This window comes from Schistocerca cancellata, chromosome 4 (genome assembly GCF_023864275.1).
Source record: "Schistocerca cancellata isolate TAMUIC-IGC-003103 chromosome 4, iqSchCanc2.1, whole genome shotgun sequence".
Taxonomy (NCBI): Eukaryota; Metazoa; Arthropoda; class Insecta; order Orthoptera; family Acrididae; genus Schistocerca; species Schistocerca cancellata.
The window spans coordinates 401,698,756-401,709,565 of NC_064629.1; the positions used below are offsets into that span (position 1 = coordinate 401,698,756).

The 10,810-nt window shown below is 46.1% G+C and overlaps 1 non-coding gene across 1 annotated transcript; it reads left to right on the forward strand.

Moving 5' to 3' along the window:
* Nucleotides 1–9,243: 9,243 nt before the first annotated feature.
* Nucleotides 9,244–9,362, forward strand: LOC126186169 (5S ribosomal RNA). Its single transcript, XR_007537270.1, has one exon. It is a non-coding gene; the product is annotated as a 5S ribosomal RNA (ribosomal RNA).
* Nucleotides 9,363–10,810: the final 1,448 nt, after the last annotated feature.

A 10,810-nucleotide genomic window follows, 5' to 3' on the forward strand; every position in this document is an offset into this window, starting at 1 on the left:
ATATGTGTGTTATGGATTCTTGATTTCCTGTCAGAGAGGTCACACTTCTTAGTAGTTGATGGAAAGTCATCGAGTAAAACAAAAGTGATTTCAGGCATTCCACAAGGTACCGTTACAGACCCTCTGCTGTTCCTTATCTATATGAACGATTTAGGGACAATACCTTTCTTATTAAGACGTACGGTGCAATGTTCCTTCGAACATGCATGCATATCCAAAGGAACAAGTACTGGAGCGACAACAACATTCAAGCAATCCAGGAAATGTATTCGCAGTTGCGAATGTGTATCACCATCGGCTTTATATTGGCATGCCAATAACGAAAATTTGTACCGAATCGGGTCTTGAACCCGGTTTTGCCGCATTACGCAAACTGTCGCCGTAACTTCTCCGACAATACAGGAAACGTATTCGCAATTGCGAATGTGTATCACCATCGGCTTTATATTGGCATGCCAATAACGAAAATTTGTGCCGAACCGGGTCTTGAACCCGGTTTTGCCGCATTATGCAAGCTGTCGCCGTAACTTCTCCGGCTAAATCACGGCCGGACACAAACTTCCATATGTCGTCGTCCATATGTCACAACCTGCACTTGCAAGCTATGTATATTCCCGTCTACGAAGGACATATTTATTGAGAGACGAGGGCCAGGTATTGGCAAATAAACACGAAATGCCTGTGTTAAGAAGTATGTTACAATGTTCCTTCAGACATGCATGCATGGAAGTTTGGATCTGGCTGTGAATCGTGCACGGATAGCCGAAGCGATAAGTTCCCCCTCGAACGCCGAGCGGTAAAGTTATTAGTTTATCGCCTCACCGCACCGTCGTGGGCGTTTGGACAGCTTTCCTCAGTCTTGTTCGTGTCTTTGTGTGTGTCACGTCCTTGTTTGGTCCGTAGCGTTAGTTTTTCTGTGTGTGCTTTAGCAGCGGCGTAGTCCGCTCATAATGCCCGCCATGGGTACGAAGTACGTTCCAGGAAAAGGTACAGTCAGCTTTAGTTTCGATAAATCCACGCGTTCCTTGCTGCCTGGATCTCTGGAGATTCATGATTGGGTCACTGGCACGATTCATGTTAACATCAGATCAGTTCCATACTGCCCATTTTAATTCTGATAACTATGTCTTTTTGTAAAGTTTTTGGATTCAATATAAGTAAATAGGTTGCTTTTGTCATGGTTCTCAAGCTCCCTTTATGCATCGCGATGATTCCCTAAGTATGGTGCTTTTTCCTAACGCGGAAATAGGTTATATCAATCAACCATCGAAGATTGCGGACCTTGTGGGATCAGTTAAGGACAATCTGTTACTACGAAAGGCCGGAATTTACAAGATACCGTGCCAATGTGGTATGGCTCACATAAGTCAAACCACACGCACCGTGAAAGAACGCTGCATTGAACATCAACGTTACACCCGCCTTTTGCAGCCAAGCAAGTCCGCTATTGCTGAACATTGTATTTCTACTGGACATTCAATGGAGTATGAGAAAACAATGATTTTGTCCACAGCAACGTCTTTCTGGGACTCCATTATTAAAGAATCCGTAGAAATACGACTGGCGGAAAATCTGTTAAACCGTGACAGCGGCTACCAGCTGGACAGTGCATGGAATCCCATCATCTCCACGATTTGCTCAAATCGAAGACGACAGAGTGTGTCGACGGCCGTGGCAAACACCAACGTAGAGGGCGACTGAGTTCCGCTATTCCACCAGCGAGGGCGCTGCCGGCGGGTAGTGTGGTTCAACTATCAAGTTTTCGACGCATGCGCAGAATAGTTACAGTACGCTATATATTACGGAACGGAGGACGTTTTCGACGACCTGTGGAAGACTTCCCGTGTCCTGCTGTTCCCTAAACCTAACAAACCCCCTCTGATACCTCTTCCTATCGTCCAATCTGCCTCACCTCCGTGTTCAGTAAGGTCTTCGAGGCCATCCTCTCTCGCCGTATTCACTGCCACCTTAACCAGCACCGCCTCCTTCCTCTTACACAATGTGGCTTCCGGCCTTCCTTCTCCGCCGACGACCAGCTCCTTAACCTTACCAATCTTCTTTCCCTCCAGCTTAACTCATGTCGCTCCGCTATCTTTGTTTCCCTTGATCTCCAGAACGCCCATGACCGTGTCTGGCATCCCGGGCTCCTCTTCAAACTTCAGACCTATGCTCTCCCCATCAACTTCGTCCGTCTAGTTGCTTCCTTCCTCTCCCATCGTCCCTCCTATGTGACTATCCACAATTCCAACTCCCATACTTTCTACTCCTCTGCCGGCGTGCCCCAAGGTTCTGTCCTTTCCCCTCTCCTCTATCTCCTGTACACTGCTGATATACCCAAACCTCCCCCTCATGTTCATCTTCTCCAGCTCGCTGATGACACCGCCTTCCTAGCCCTTTATCCTACCCTTCAACGGTCCCAACGTACCCTCCAAACCCACCTTGACCAATTCACTGCTTGGTGCAACCAGTGGTTCCTCCATGTTAATCCCTCCAAGACCCAGGCGATCATCATAGGCCGCACCACCCGCTCCTTCCGCCTCCATGATTTCTACCTCACCATTTATGGCCGTCCTATCCACCTCACTCCTACCCTCAAATACTTTGGCCTCACACTCGACCGCCACCACACCTGGACTCCCCATCTCCTTACCATCCAAAACAAAGCTCACAACCGCCTCCGCCTCCTGAAACTCCTGTCGGGCCAGACGTGGGGTCTGCATCCTTCCACCATCCATCACACCTACAAATCCTTGATCTGCCCCATCCTCTGTAATGCCAGCGTCGCTTGGATTTCCGCCCCTCCCCAGTTCTATAAAGCCCTTCAAATCTTCGAACCCCATGCACTCCGCCTCGCCTTCTGCATCCACCTTCCGTCCCCCACGCGCATCCTCTGCGACCTCATCCCCTTCCCCCACCTTCTCCTTTTCCTTGAACACATCCGCACACTATATATTGTCCGCTGCCTTGATCCCCCTCACCCCCTGGTTTCTCCCATCCTCTCCACCCCCAACCAGTTGCCGCGCCTTTACCGTTGTGTCCCACCCTCTCTCCATCTCCACACCCTCCATCTCCTTTCCCAACACAACTTCCACCATCTACCCCTCCCGGATGATGAGCTTTGCCCTGACATCTACCCTTCCTACCAACTCTAACCCCATCTTCCTGCCTCCTCCTCAGGGCTCCCTCTCCTCCCCCTCCCTCCTCCTGAGCGGATTCCCCCTCCTACTCCCCCACCATCTCTTGTGCCTCCTTTCAGTGTCTCTGCGCTCCCTCCTGCCTTGTCTTCCCTCTTCCTCTCCCACCCCACGTGTCTCCTGCCTCTTCGTGAACCCACTGATCCCCCTACTCTCTTCATCCCGCCGCTTCCCCAGCTGCCCCATGCTCTCCCCTCCTTTTCCATCCTCTCTGACCTTTTCCCTCGGCAAGTCCCACCTGGCAGTTTTATTCTCTCCAAGTGGGTATTAAGTGTGTTGTTCCAGAGTGTTTTTACTACTGTGGCCGACTTTTAACCTTTGCCTGCGCATTCAGTGTCTTCTCTGTGTTTTAAGAATCGCCAACTGCGTTTTTTTAACTTTCTGGTGACTTTTTTACCTGTCCCCCATGAACGTCTCCATTTTCTCCCCTTACTCTGTTTTATGTTCCCCTTTTTTATCTCCTTATGTATGTATCATTTTATTCTTGTTTTAGTTGTAGTGTCACTCAGCTGAAGAGAGGCGGATTGTGCCGCTGACATCCCTCCTCTGCCGATATGGGGCAGGGGAATGAAATCACAATAAAGAAAAAAAAAAGACGTTTTCGCCAGTCTGCGACGGCTCACCTGACGATGACTGGCAGATGCCCAGTTGAAATATCGTGCGTAGTATTGAACGACGACCGGCTGCAAGCCCGAAATTTGTTTGAACAGGTTATATCAATGTCTGAGTGTTCAGTCTCCCGCCAGAAGTCGACGACAGTTTACTCAAAGAGGTGTTGCTCCCTTATGGTGATGTGAGGGGTATGCTATGTGAACGTTGATCCGCTCAACACCGGTTGCAATGATATAGCGGAATCCGATCAGTGGAAATTGTAGTTAAACGTAACATTCCTTTCCATCCACAGGCATGTTCAAATGGTTCAAATTGCTCTGAGCACTATGGTACTTAACTTCTGAGGTCATCAGTCCCCTAGAACTTAGAACTATTTAAACCTCACTAACCTAAGGATATCACACACATCCATACCCGAGGCAGGATTCGAACCTGCGACCGTAGCGGTCATGCGGTTCCAGACTGTAGCGCCTAGAACCGCTCGGCCACTCCGGCCGGCTACAGGCATGTGGTACTGTATTGAGATCACATATAGTGGGCAAGTGAAGACATGCTTTCTGTGCAATGAAAGTGGCTACCTTAGATGTAACTGCCCACGGTGGGTATTTCTATTGAAGCCCTCATTTGAACAGCGTAGAGATGTTATTACGTTAGCTGGTCTCGTTTCCAAAGCTCACGAGATTTGTCCTACTTCTTCCCCGAGTGCAATGAAACAATAGAAGGAAGAGCTGTTTACTGATTTTACACTCGCAGCACGGTCCTGAAATTGTCCACAGTGCAACATAAGAGACGTCGTACGCAGCATGGTGGGGAGCTGGATACGTCTATTCCTCAGCCAACCCTCTCTGAACTAACTTTGTCGGTTGATGCATCGTTTAGTGCTGAGTCCTGCGTTCCCGATGGGCTTGAAAGTGCGAAAACAGTTGCGGAAGTCTTCAGTGTGCCCCTTACAAGGGGAGGCCATGACGTTGGAATCAAGAATTTGCTTCAAACTTTGTACACTTTTAGTAGGTCATTAAAACAACTTAGTGTGAAAGTAGTAAGTTCACTACTCTGGCAATTCCGAGAAAATCGCAAAAGAAGTTTTACGCATCTATTACGTAAATTATGTATCTATGCAAAGATGCTGGCCGTATGGATTTATTGCGGTCACGTGGTTAGCTTTCGCGGAAGGCGAGATAGTCGTGGCCGAGGCGACGGCTCCCGCTAACACTAGTTTTTTAATCTATGTTTTTTTCATCACTTGTCGCATTATTTAATTCATATAACATTTGAGAGGTAATACAATGGAAAAAAAACCACGTGCATTTTCATGAAGTTGTACTGAATTTCATGTGTTATTTGACTATTTGTTATTTGTAATTAAATTTCCAAGGACAAGGTGTAGGCTTGGAGAGCCTAAGTCAAACCTCGATAAATAATGATGCGAATGACGTTATTCGCAGTCAGTAATATAGCAAGTCACAGTGCGTCAGACCAAAAGAGTAATGTAGCATTATTTGTCGGATGTGCTGCCGGCCTTGTGGCCGAGCGGTTCTAGGCGCTTCAGTTTGGAACCGCGCGACCGCTATGGTCGCAGGTTCGAATCCTGTCTCGGGCATGGATGTGTGTGATGTCCTTAGGTTAGTCAGGTTTAAGTAGTTCTAAGTTCTAGGGGACTGATGACCTCAGATGTTAAGTCCCATAGTGCTCGGAGCCATTTGAACCATTTTTTTTCGGATGTGCTCTCGACATCACACGTAGGAGGATGTTATTTGTCATACAGACACGGGAAATATAAATTGAAACTTCGTGCAAATACACGTGTTTTTTCATTATGTTACTTCTCAAATGTCAGATAAATTAAATAATGAGGCCAGTGATGAAAGTCTGGTCCCTTCAACCCCCAAAAACCAACCAACAAGTGATGAAAAAAATATAGATTAAAAATAAGTAGTGGGGGGATTCGATCCGTCGCCTCGTGCACGAACAGCTTCCCTTGCGCGAACGCTAATCACATGATCACAATGAATTCTTACGGCCGACACCTTAAAACTTCTCTTGCGATTTTCTCCGTATTGCCAGAGTATTTTATTGTATTGAACTTGGGATCTAGAAACGGCGGAGAGACTTCGTTCCCGCCGTAGCCCTCAGTGGTTCACAACCCCACAACAGGCTATGGCAGTCCACCTACACCACCGCCGACCCACACCGAACCCATAGTTATTGTGCGGTTCCGCCCCCAGTTGACTTTCATTACAAGACTGTGGCTAGGGTGGAGAATAGCTGGCTGTCTGCGTTGCTGGGGAAAGCCGTTGCTGATCGTCGAAGTTGTTTGCCTGATTTACTATTATGACCCTAGTAGCAGAACGTCGTGATATCATATAGGCGGCCGCTGCTACTTCTGTTGCTTATGCTGCAGCATATTTGGATTTTGACAAGGCGTTCAACTGGGTCAGCCTTGGCATCCTGTTGCAGGTACAGGAAGCCACTGGGTCCACAACTGACGCCCGCAGGGTCTTGTATACTCTGTTTACGGGTGCCCAAGTTTCGCTGGCTGTCAGTGGCCAACAGATACCTCCTGTTACCATTCGTAGGGGTTTTCCTCTGGGAAGTCATTGTCTTTTCTGTCACTTGAGCCCCTTCTTGGAAGAATCGTCGCTTAGTTACAAGGATGGTCACTCTTGGACGAGACGATCTCAGTGTATGCGTACGCGCGTGATGCGGTGGTGTTACTCCTTTCTGTAGCTGTTATTCCATTGCTCAAGGATGCCATTTTGGTATCTGGTGCTCGCATCAACGAAGGCAAATGTCGATAGATGAAATTACGTGGCTTTGATGGTGCTGTCATTTCGTGGGGAACGGCGGTCGGTAGCCGTAAATCTTTGGGGGTCAGTTGACCGTCCTACACTCCAAATGACTACACTTAATTGGAATTCTGTTACGGAGAAGATACAAGGAACATTCCTGAAACATGAACGGCGTTCCCTTAACCTGTTTCAAGATGTTCGGCTTCTGGATACCTACGTCTTGGAGGAGGAGGAGATTAGTGTTTAACGTCCCGTCGACAACGAATTCAATAGAGACGGAGCATAAGGTCGGATTGGGGAAGGATGAGAAGGAAATCGACCGTGCCCTTTCAAAGGAACCGTCCAGGCATTTACCTGAAGCGATTTAGGGAAATCACGAAAAACCTAAATCAGGGTGGCCGGATACGTGTTTGAACCGTCGTCCTACGTATTGTGAAAAGCATATTAAATCGCTCAGATTTTTCCTCTTACCACGATGATGGCTATGAAACTAAAACAGCTGTCTAGTCGTTTTTTATGGAAGTATCTTCGATTACGATAGATGTGGTCGCGGAGTTTTGGATCTTTCCGATATTCAAAGGACAGTGTGTGTGTTATTTGTTCGGTGCACCGTGCTGACTATCTCTTCCGCAGTTCACGCAGTCACGTTGCGGATATTTTACTGTCTTTCGCCGCGCAGTCTTGATACGCATGTCGATGTTGGTCGAGTGAACTTCCAGTTAAACATTTTATATTTCTGTCAGTTGTTTGGGTACTGATATTCTACACAGGCAGCATCTCACTACCATATTTTTGTTAATGCGCAAGAGAGGGATTGATTGTAAGGCGCCAGTCGAACGGACATCACCACAGACTTCTTGGAAGACGGTGGTTTCATCTGAGCATTCATGTTTTACGTCTTGGTACCACGTGGTACAGAATCTGTGCTCCACCAATGAGCGCTTGTTTTGTACTGGACTTAGTGTCACGGATCAGTGTAGTCGCTGCGCCGCCAGAGTCACGGTGCAACATAGACCTATCTCTCATGGTCACGAAGCGAACTGGCACTAGCTTAAAAAGCAGTTAGCGTTTCTAATTCGATCCTTTGAGACTGTCTTTTCGGCCCATATCCTATTCAGTCCAGACTCCTCCTACTCTCCGAGGGTGAAGACAAATACCATTGAGTGGTTGCTAGGCCACTATGTTCATTACATTGTAGATGGAGGGGGCGATAGGGACCCATTTGCCTTCACCAATGTATGGCCACTGCATACTGGAAGTGTTTGCCCTGCCACGGTATCGCAAAGTATTCGCCAAGATGTTGAACCTTGTATTTCGTTGTCAAGGTATCGGTTGAGTTAACTAATCCTTGTGCAGTTCTCGTCATGGTCCCATTCAGAAGTATTGTTACGTAGTTAATTTCATTTTTGTGACCCTGTTTGTCTTAGTTTTCTTTTTAGTTAGTAAAAAGAAAATAACTACTAGAAAATAATTTGTTTTCTTTTTTAAGTGGCGGAAGCCATGTAGGATGTGCTCCGATTCTGTTTGTGCAGCAAGCTGTAAGGACTCAAAAAATTAAAAAAGAATTAAAAATTAAAAAATTAAAATTAAATAAAAAAATTAAAAAAAGACCAGTCCATGTGAGGGACCAGCACAGTGACAGGAGGGGAGAAGCTTCGTGGCCAGGCCTCAGGATTCGACCCCTGCACACCTTGTCTTCACCCATCCTCAAGCTGACTGTGTCCGTTCTTTCCTGTCGTACAAGCATTTTCTGAATCGTAAACAAAGTAAGGAAGAACATAAAAAAGCAATAAAACGCGTGCGTGGAATCCAAAACAAGCCGTTAAGGCTACTACCCCGTAGGGTTCGAGTCCCAGTCTAGCATAAATTTTCATTGTCGTCATTCCAATACAGAGCCGATGATGGTCCATAAATGCAATTGTGAATACATTTCCTGTATGTTCTGTCGTTATCCTAAATCACTTAAGGCACTTGTTCCTTTGAAAAGAACTCGGCCTGGTTCTCTCTCTATCATTCACCAGTCCAAACTTGTGTTCTGACTCTAATGATCTCGTCGTTGGCCAGACGTTCGACCCCAATCTTCCTTTCTTAAAAGATAACAACTTGACAAAACGCACCGCTCTTCTCTGGATCTTCTCAACTTCTTTAATCTTACCGGTAACGCGCCGAAACAGCAATTCTCAAGAGCGATAGAACGGAGGTTTATCTAATTATCGCTTTCACGATTGTGTTACATTTCTTTTGGGATCTTTAGATTAGTCCCTGTTTGGCATCTGTCTTCCCTACTACTAGTTTTATGCGGTAGTTCCACTTTCGATCGATTCGGACGTACAGTCTTAGGTACTGAACTATCGTTATCGCCTCTGGTGATTGTTCCCAGCCATTTAATTGAACAATAATTGGTTTTCCGTCCATTTATGCACAGTACTTGCGTCGAAGGTTACCGGCCTGTCTCTGCATCAAATGTCGACCCTCTGTCGCTTTTTTTGCTCTACATTAAAATTTTCAACTTCGTGGAGCGTCCGATTTTATTTCCCAGACCATTTATGCTCTGCAGGGGGTAACAAAAAGGAGACACAGCAAGGCAATCAATAGCGACAGTCAGCTAGACGCCACATTCATCGATTTCCGAAAGATATTCCATAGTGGCCAACGGCCATACCATGTTGAATACACCGGTTCTCGTCCGATCACCGAAGTTAAGCAACATCGGGCCCGGTTAGTACTTGGATGGGTGACCGCCTGGGAACACCGGGTGCTGTTGGCTCTATCTCAACGGCTGAAAGCAAGGGGAAACTACGGCCGTAATTTTTCCCGAGGGCATGCAGCTTTACTGTATGATTAAATGATGATGGCGTCCTCTTGGGTAAAATATTCCGGAGGTAAAATAGTCCCCCATTCGGATCTCCGGGCGGGGACTACTCAAGAGGATGTCGTTATCAGGAGAAAGAAAACTGGCGTTCTACGGATCGGAGCGTGGAATGTCAGATCCCTTAATCGGGCAGGTAGGTTAGAAAATTTAAAAAGGGAAATGGATAGGTTAAAGTTAGATATAGTGGGAATTAGTGAAGTTCGGTGGCAGGAGGAACAAGACGTCTGGTCAGGTGATTACAGGGTTATAAACACAAAGTCAAATAGGGGTAATGCAGGAGTAGGTTTAATAATGAATAGGAAAATAGGAATGCGGGTAAGCTACTACAAACAGCATAGTGAACGCATTATTGTGGCCAAGATAGATACGAAGCCCACACCTACTACAGTAGTACAAGTTTATATGCCAACTAGCTCTGCAGATGACGAAGAAATTGAAGAAATGTATGATGAAATAAAAGAAATTATTCAGATAGTGAAGGGAGACGAAAATTTAATAGTCATGGGTGACTGGAATTCGAGTGTAGGAAAAGGGAGAGACGGAAACGTAGTAGGTGAATATGGATTGGGGCTAAGAAATGAAAGAGGAAGCCGCCTGGTAGAATTTTGCACAGAGCACAACTTAATCATAGCTAACACTTGGTTTAAGAATCATGATAGAAGGTTGTATACATGGAAGAACCCTGGAGATACTAAAAGGTATCAGATAGATTATATAATGGTAAGACAGAGATTTAGGAACCAGGTTTTAAATTGTAAGACATTTCCAGGGGCAGATGTGGACTCTGACCACAATCTATTGGTTATGACCTGTAGATTAAAACTGAAGAAACTGCAAAAAGGTGGGAAGTTAAGGAGATGGGACCTGGATAAACTGAAAGAACCAGAGGTTGTACAGAGTTTCAGGGAGAGCATAAGGGAACAATTGACAGGAATGGGGGAAAGAAATACAGTAGAAGAGGAATGGGTAGCTTTGAGGGATGAAGTAGTGAAGGCAGCAGAGGATCAAGTAGGTAAAAAGACGAGGGCTAGTAGAAATCCTTGGGTAACAGAAGAAATATTGAATTTAATTGATGAAAGGAGAAAATATAAAAATGCAGTAAATGAAGCAGGCAAAAAGGAATACAAACGTCTCAAAAATGAGATCGACAGGAAGTGCAAAATGGCTAAGCAGGGATGGCTAGAAGACAAATGTAAGGAAGTAGAGGCTTGTCTCACTAGGGGTAAGATAGATACTGCCTACAGGAAAATTAAAGAGACCTTTGGAGATAAGAGAACCACTTGTATGAACATCAAGAGCTCAGATGGAAACCCAGTTCTAAGCAAAGAAGGGAAAGCAGAAAG